Genomic DNA, 8,603 nt, shown 5'->3' with positions numbered 1-8,603 from the left:
TGAGTCGTCTAACCAGTGAGCCGCTATGACCCGTGAGTCGCCAGTCCTCCGGCGGGTCATCAGTGAAGCGCCAAGTCCGGCCGGGTCATACTTCCGGCTGGGTCATACCGCGGGGTATATCCCCGACATTAGCCCCCAGTTTAATCTGGATTTATTCATGTTAAACTGATCATGTAAAACAAACACAAGAACAACTTTGACAGATTGTGTTCCGGGTTAAAAATTCTTGTATGCCGGCACCTGATCATCTTTAATTCCTTGTGCTCCGGGTTAAATAAGCTAGCTTCATACTCAATTTGCTGATGTTGGCTTCTCACAGAAAAATATTGTGAAGAATAATCCACTTGAGTCGGCTTCCAAGGTGTCGGGTTAAATAATTTTGGTCTTCAAATACTCATCTGATATTCAGCCGGCTTGAAGATGTAAAACTTGCCGGTTTATCATTACCAAAAACTGCCGGATTATAAAACAGTCGATGCCGGGTCATAATTGTTGTTGACACCGGTTTATGCAATTGATCCTCCTGATTTGCTCAAAACTAATAATTTGAAGATTTTTCTCCCTTATATCCATGTTACCTATAGCCCCCAAGTCTTGAGCAGAACAAAGTGATGGTTTAAGACTTGCTCCAATAAATGTTGCAACCGTAAAGAAATCCGGTTTATTCATCTCAATCACATAAACTGAATATTCCACACATGTAGCCCCCAAGTGCCGGGTTGTCATGCTTGCAGCAACCTGAGACTTGTAATTGCTTTATGCTCATGAAAACTTCACCCAGTGTAGCCCCCAAGGGCCGGGTCATTATGCAATAATGAGCAGGGACTTTGTAGATATAACCATGTAAATTTGAACAACAATGTGTAGCCCCCAAGGACCGGCTTAGTAAGATAATACTAAGCTGGGACTCTGTATGTAATTTATTTATAATAACATCATATAATATAATCTCCACCATGGGGCTTGAACCCACGTCAACAAGGTTAAGAGCTTTGTACTCTACCAACTGAATAGTGAACCATATATAATGGTTTAATGTGTACCTTGAATTTTTGACAGGAGCAATTGGTAGCCCCCAAGGGCCGGCTCATTATGATGTGATGAGTCGGGTCTTTAATAAGGCTAGAAAAAATGACTTTGCATTAGCCCCCAAGTGCCATGGTGCATGCTTGCAGCGACATGAGACTTGCATATTTGATATAATCTTTAACTTGAATAATGTAGCCCCCAAGTGTCGGGTTGTAAGCCTGTAGCGACTCAGGACTATTCCTTCCATTATAGAATAAATCGTATCCATTGATAAAATAATAGCCATTGCGCTGAAGCGACTTTAAAAATCTCAATCATAATATTGGCTCTTGATAACCATAATAAAAATCCAGCCATTTTGGCTATTAAAGATTTGAATAATATAATCTTGTTTGGAAAACCTCAATCATTCAATATCATAATGAAAATCCAGCCAAGTTTGGCTATTTAAAGATTCAAATACCTTATCTGTTGACAAGTAAAACGGGAGTTTTAAATACCTGGCGGCTCTTGACCGATGGCGATTTAATACGCCTCCATTGTAACCCGGCGGATTATAGCCTTTGAGAAAATCCAGAATGAATAATCATTTTGAAGCATCAATTTTAATGATGAGTTTGGACTTAAGCATTAATATAAGTCATAGCTCTGTAAATCCTGCACAGAACTTAAACAACATATGCCCTGGCGACTTAACGTCAAAAGCCAGGGCGGGTAACCACCCAAATGTAGTCTTATCCTGCACACAAGCAGATCACAAGATCCCTATGATCCTTTGAATGATACCGCCGGTTTATGTGACCCGGACAGTGAGGGTGAGAACCCAATTCTGTAAAAGCCGACACATATGATGTTTGTTATGTGCTGACAACTCTATTAACCAAGGTTAAGCCGGCGGAGTCAAAGCCACTCCCTAGATGCTTTCAAATATGATCAAAAAAATCTCAAGACAGTCAAATAACTGCGATTGCAAAAAACTGTACAAGAGACAGACAAAATTTTGAGGCTTCTGATTCGAATACGATCAGTAAACCGTTCCAAAGGGGTTAAGCTAAGATTCGAATACGATCATATAGCCCCTAGTGGCTTTGGCGTTGCCGATCAAGAGGGTACCGATAGCTATGTTCTCTTTGGTTCGAATACGACCTATGTTTGAACAGGAAGCCCCCAAATGACCTTAAGATTTGTTTAGCGACGCTGATTCGAATATGATCCACGTCGATTCCCAAAGGGGTTGAGCTATGATTCGGATACGATCAAGAAGCCCCCAAGTGGGTTCGGCAGTTTGCCAATCAAAAGGGTATCGACAGCTATGTTCTCTTTGGTTCGAATACGACCTATGTTTGAACAGGAAGCCCCCAAGTGACCATATAAGTTTTGGCATTGCGCCGATCAAGAGGGTACTAATAGCTATGCCCGATGAGCAGGAAGCCCCCAAGTGACCATAATAAAATAAGCCATAAGGCAGGATACCTATGTTTGAACCGCGCATCATGGCAGCAAATTCTTTTGGCAACCTTTAATTTTTCTTGGAACTCGAACTTGCGAGAGATTAATTCTTTTTGAACCGGAACTTTAAACCGGATTTGAAAGCTTCAAAAATTTGTGAGGGACAAAATTACCTTGAGCTGGATTTTGAACCGGATTTGAGAGCTTCAAAATTTTGTGAGAGAGAGAGATGTCTCTTGAGCTATATTTGAAACCGGCATCTTCATCATGAGCCGGAAATTTTCTGACGGCCTTTAAATATTCGCCAATAAAGTAGTAGCCTCCAGGGCCGGGTTGTCTTTCCTTCAATGACCCGGAGTTCTTGAATTTCATTGAAACCGGCTAATTTTGCCGAGTCATACCATTGTAGCCCCCGAGTCTCAAGACGACTCGAGGAGTTGGCTTGAGATTCTCCATATTTGACCAGAGCAGAAGGTGTATATCATCGGCGCATTGATAGCACGATGTGAACCCACAGAAGGTTGAGGTGACTGCAGCGGGTTATAAATGATGCCGTATGAGCCGTGTCAGCAACTCGGCCAATGGCTCCTTCCAACTGGTCGTTCGAGTTTAACCAAACTGTAGTGGCGGCGACTCGTGCGCCTGCCCATTGAACCATCCAGTGCAGACAGCAGCTGATAATATATGATAATTTGCCTCCAGTTTGTTGGAAGAAAACCGGGCTTCCCAAGTAGTGACTTGCTCATACTTAATAAACAGCTCATCCAGACAAGTGCGGGCCGGTGTGTTGATGTAGACCAGGCCGCGAAAGACGGACGGAAAAAATGACCTCAACATCAGAGGCATCTCAAACAGATGAACCGGCCGCGGCGTCGTAAACCGGCACGGACGGGCGAGTTAACCACATCGTTTTGATGTAGTGAACAATTGTCCTGCATCAATAATATTGCAGACCAAGACAAAGATAAACTGCTCTTTGACAAAAATAATATGTGCCAATAAAATATATTTTAGATGGATATCACCTGATGTGCCAGGCCGGAAATAATCCGCCATGAAATTGATGATCACTAGGTGAAATTGAAGTTGCTCACGGATGAACCAGTCGGGCGTGGTAAACCGGTGCGGACGGGTGAGTCGGCCGCGATGTCTGTAAGCCGGCACGGACAGCGAGTCGGCCACGGTGTTGTAAGCTGGCGCGGACACGTGAACCGGCTGCGAGGGCGGACGGGCGAGTCGTCCATGGCATTGTAAGGCGGTGCGGACGGGCGAGTCAGCTGGCGCGTTTGATGTAGCAGGGGTGGCAACTTGCGCAGAATGAGCGCTAGTGCAAAAATGATATTTGCTCACGCCCCTTTTTGCGACACCTTTTTTGTAAGGAATAATGGTCCTGCGAGAAAATATCATGGACCAAGTAACCGTTTCTCTGAAGTATTAATACATGCTAAAAATACTGAGAACAGATAGCACCTGATTTATTTTCCAGATGAAGTGACTGAACAGCAATTTGATTTGATGATGGCCTTCACATCCAAACAAGTAACCACGCATCCATCCAGTTTTTAAGTGAGTCATGCCCCTCTAGAAGCGCATCGAACTTGGGTGTCCCTGTCAACTTGTTCTTTATATACACAATGCTGAACGAGTACTGGAGTACTTCGTAACTGATCCTTAGCGATTCACAACACTGCACGGATGCCAGCAGCTCGGCGCGGTATGGATCCAGGGACCCCTCATGACACTCGTCGGAAACTGCGGCTCGTGGCTGGAGCGGTGACCCGGCGCGGTAGCGATGCATGGCAGAGGAGAGTTGAGGCAGGCCTGCTTCGGCAGAGAGGCACCATTCAGGCAAGCTTACAGCAGTGTCAGTAGAAGATCGGGGCAAAACTGCAGCTTTGCAATGGAGGCGGCAGCGGTTTGACGGAAGCGAGGTTAGCTCAACGGAGGCCCTCACATAGGGGCGGCTCACCAGCTGTAGTTAACGCGAGCGATGGCTCGGAACAGCCGGGCAGCCTGCGGCAGCTTGTGGCATGGCGGTTCACTACAAAGGTGATACAGCAGTGGAAGCGCAAGGCGCCGAGGCGACTGCGACTCGTGACCGTACTGACGCGACAATGAAGACGTGTGTCGTGAGGGCGGTTTGAGGCAAGGCGGCCGTGAGCGACTTGCAGCAGATACAAGTTGTGTGGTCAAAGTGGAGAGCGGCAACGCCGGCTCGGCCACGGTGGCTTATGGCAGTAGAGGACGGTAGAGATGAACCGCTATTAGAATATATAGTAGCCAGGGCGTCCCGGTGGGTCAACGGCGCAGGCGAACCGCGCGGGCCCACGGCAAAGGCGAGCTGCTAGTTTGGAGGTAGCCCAGAAGCGAGGTAAAACCGTGGCAGTGACAGGTCGTCAATTCGGAGGTAGCTCGAAGATGGAGGTGCCGGACTGCGGCAAAGGCGGTTTGTGGTGTGGCCGACTCAGCGGGGCGACGACTAACACCGGCTACTTGTCGCGCGGCCGCAGGGAACGGTGGCCCGGAGACATAGGCAGACCGGGCAGCTCAGCAACCATCGCAGAGGAGCGCTGGCAGAGGCGGTTTGCGGGCCGCGGCAGTGGAGTGATCGCGGGGTCGTTTTGACCCAGAGGTCAGCGTAGCGAGTCCGGTTCAGGCTCGGATCCGCAGTGGAGGCGGGCGCTTTAAGGCGTGGACACAGGCGCGGTCAATGAACGAGTCCGGGTCATGGCCAGCTTCGTTTCCAGATCGTGGTGACTCATGTAGTATTTTTCTTCCATATTTCTTGGATCGGTCTCCTGGTAGCTTCCTTGTTTGCGTGCATCAATCAGATATGGAACAATGGAAAACTTGGAATGACTGCAGTACTTCTCTCGTGGGATATGCTTTCTTTGGCGACTTGTGATTACCATGGCCGTACAACGCGTAACCCTAGAATATGCTGTCACCAAAAACTTTGTTTCAGACTCAGCGGATCATCATGGCCGCACATCATGCAACCCTTAAAATCTCAGTCTCAGTTTCAATCTTGTACATGTTTGCTCGTCCATAATATAAATCCTTCAACGCCGACTTTTATTCATCTAGAAATTTGCGAATTTCTCGAACCTTAGGAAAGATCCCTCCAAGAACTAAACACCACCGTGCGCGAGCCCCACGGTGGGCGCCAACTGTCGTGGATTTGTCACGGCAGATGTTCTTAGTGTGAGGACTTAGTCGCGAGGCCAACGCATCTATGCGGTAGCTTGAGAGGGGTTGATCGAGACGAGAGACGCAACACACAAGGCAAGGATTTACACAGCTTCGGGCCCCGGGAAACATCATTCGGTAATAACCCTACATGTTGTTTGTGGCTAGGTCTCATTATGATCATGAGGGAGCCTTGCCCTAGATATTGTTTCTTGTTGCCCTAGATATTGTTTCTTGTTGCTTGTCCCTCTTTGTGTCTCCTTTGTGTCTAGCCCTAGATATTGTTACTTGTTGCTTGTCCCTCTTTGGGGAGCCTTGCCCCTCCTTATATAAGTTGAAGGGGCGGCTTACATGTAGAGTCCTATTAGGATTAGAACTAACTTATTCTCTATTACAAGTCGGATACAAGTACGGGTCTTGCTTCCTCGTAAAGGAAATATTCCTCGTGCCTTCTGTCTTAAGCCGGCCCACCATAATTATGAGTCGGCCTACTGGGCCTTGGGCCTAGTCTTCTACGTGACCCGCCGTTGGGGTCATCCGTGAGTCGTCTGACCAGTGAGCCGCTATGACTCATGAGTCGCCAGTCCTCCGGCGGGTCATCAGTGAAGCGCCAAGTCCGGCCGGGTCATACTTCCGGCCGGGTCATACCGTGGGGTATATCCCCGACAGGTTCGGTCCTTGAGTCACAAAGCAAAGCAGCAAGTCGAATGTGATGCTGGTAGAGGACAAGAATCATTGAGTGGAGCTGGAGCAAAAAGAATGCAGGAACAAGTGGCAAGTTGTCTTTCCTGTAGTGAAATCGGTTCCACCGAGTGGTGTGTTTCGGTTGGACCGAAAACAACAAACTGGTGTGACCGAGTTTATCACAGAGAAAACACTTGTCACCTCATCTCACTAGACAAGAAAGATCTCACAAGGATTTGCAAGGAATTAGCTGAAAGATTTGCAAGGAATTGGATGCAGGGAATGCAGAACAAAACAAATAAAAGAAAATCTAGATGAAGTTTGCAAAAAACTCAAGGAAACACTAGAGAACTTCATCTAGAATTGGGCGGTGACAAAGTCACCTATGTTAGATTATATTGACTGAGGAGTCAAGTAAGAACACTTGATCGTAAGCCATACTCATCGTTTAAGCTCAAAATGGGGTTACCATTTTTCGTTTAAGCATTTTATGTATTCACATCTTGTTGAGTTGCTTTAACATATGTCTTGAGGTAAAGCTTCTCTAAGATGGAATGACATACCTTGGGTGGTGGTGTTGATCTTGATCATGTAGTTGAACTTGCATGGGGTGCTCAAAGTTGATGTAGAACAAGAATGGTTGGGAGCACCACTTGGAGTTGAGTTCATCTACCTACATTGGTTAGTTTTGCAAGAAAGAGCACTTGTGTATCCAAAATGACAATCATGAAATTTGATACATATAATTTGTCAAAGGATATGTTGAAGGGTTTTGTGCTTCCTTGTCATCAACCACCGTATTATAGAGACTTGGTGATGTAGAGATTGCTCAAGATGTGAGTGGGTTGCTATCTCATAGATTTAGATTCATCCAAGTACCTACAAGGGTTAGATAACATGCAAGGGTGCAAATATATCCAAGACATATGAATATCATCATAAGAGAAATATCAAGGATTTGTCATAGATTCATGCCTTGCATGTATCCAAATGGAGCTCCTACTCCAAGTTTGAAGCATCAATGATGTTCAATTCACCTCTCAAATGGCAAAGACTTTCTCATCAAGCGGTTTGGTGAATATATCCGCCAATTGCTTATCGGTACGAACATGCTTAAGATCAATGTCCCCTTTAGCAACATGATCTCGAATGAAATGATGACGAACTTCAATATGCTTAGTTCGAGAATGTTGCACGGGATTGTGATCAATCTTAATAGCACTCTCATTGTCACAAAGCAATGGAACATGTTTCACATTGATCTCATAATCTTTAAGAGTTTGGGTCATCCAAAGTAATTGAGCACAACATGAACCGGCGGCAATGTATTCCGCTTCGGCGGTGGATAAGGATACTGAGTTTTGTTTCCTGGAAGACCAAGACACAAGAGATCTACCAAGAAATTGACAAGTACCCGAAGTGGACTTTCTATCAACCTTGTCTTCGGCATAGTCCGAGTCAGAATAGCCAACAAGATCAAAAGACGACCTCTTAGGATACCAAATGCCAAAATTTGGTGTATGTATTAAGTATCTCACTATCCTTTTCATAGCCTTAAGATGACATTCTTTGGGGGCCGCTTGATATCATGCACACATGCACACACTTAGCATAATATCGGGACGAGAGGCACATAGATATATCAATGAACCGATCATCGAGCAGTAAACTTTTTGATCAACCGGTTCACCGTCCTTAGTCAAGTCAAGATGTCCACTAGTAGGCATGGGATTTTTCATACCTTTGCTTTCTTGCATGTTGAACTTGTTGAATAAGTCCTTGGTTCACTTTGTTTGAGAGACAAAGGTGCCTTCCTTAGTTTGCTTGATTTGCAAACCAAGAAAGAACTTGAGTTCACTCATCATAGACATCTCAAACTTCTCTGACATTAGCTTTCCAAACTTCTCATTAAAATGAGGGTTAGTTGAGCCAAATATGATATCATCAACATAAATTTGGCATACAAATAGCTCACCATTAAACCTTTTAGTAAAAAGATTAGAATCTATTTTTCCAATTTCAAAGCCTTTTTCAATAAGGAACTTGGTCAAGCATTTATACCATGCTCTAGGAGCTTGTTTAAGACCATGAAGGGCTTTGTGAAGTTTGTAAACATGATCGGTTTTCTTAGGATTGACAAAGCCGGGAGGTTGTTTAACACAAACTTCCTCCTCAATTTCACCGTTTAGAAAATCACTTTTAGTGTCCATTTGGTATAAAGTGATATCATGGTGATTAGCATAGGCAAGTAA

The sequence above is a fragment of the Triticum aestivum genome, chromosome 5A (assembly GCF_018294505.1).
Source record: "Triticum aestivum cultivar Chinese Spring chromosome 5A, IWGSC CS RefSeq v2.1, whole genome shotgun sequence".
In the NCBI taxonomy this organism is placed as follows: domain Eukaryota; kingdom Viridiplantae; phylum Streptophyta; class Magnoliopsida; order Poales; family Poaceae; genus Triticum; species Triticum aestivum.
The sequence above is the reverse complement of the archived record's forward strand: the minus strand, read 5'-3'. Positions refer to the sequence as shown.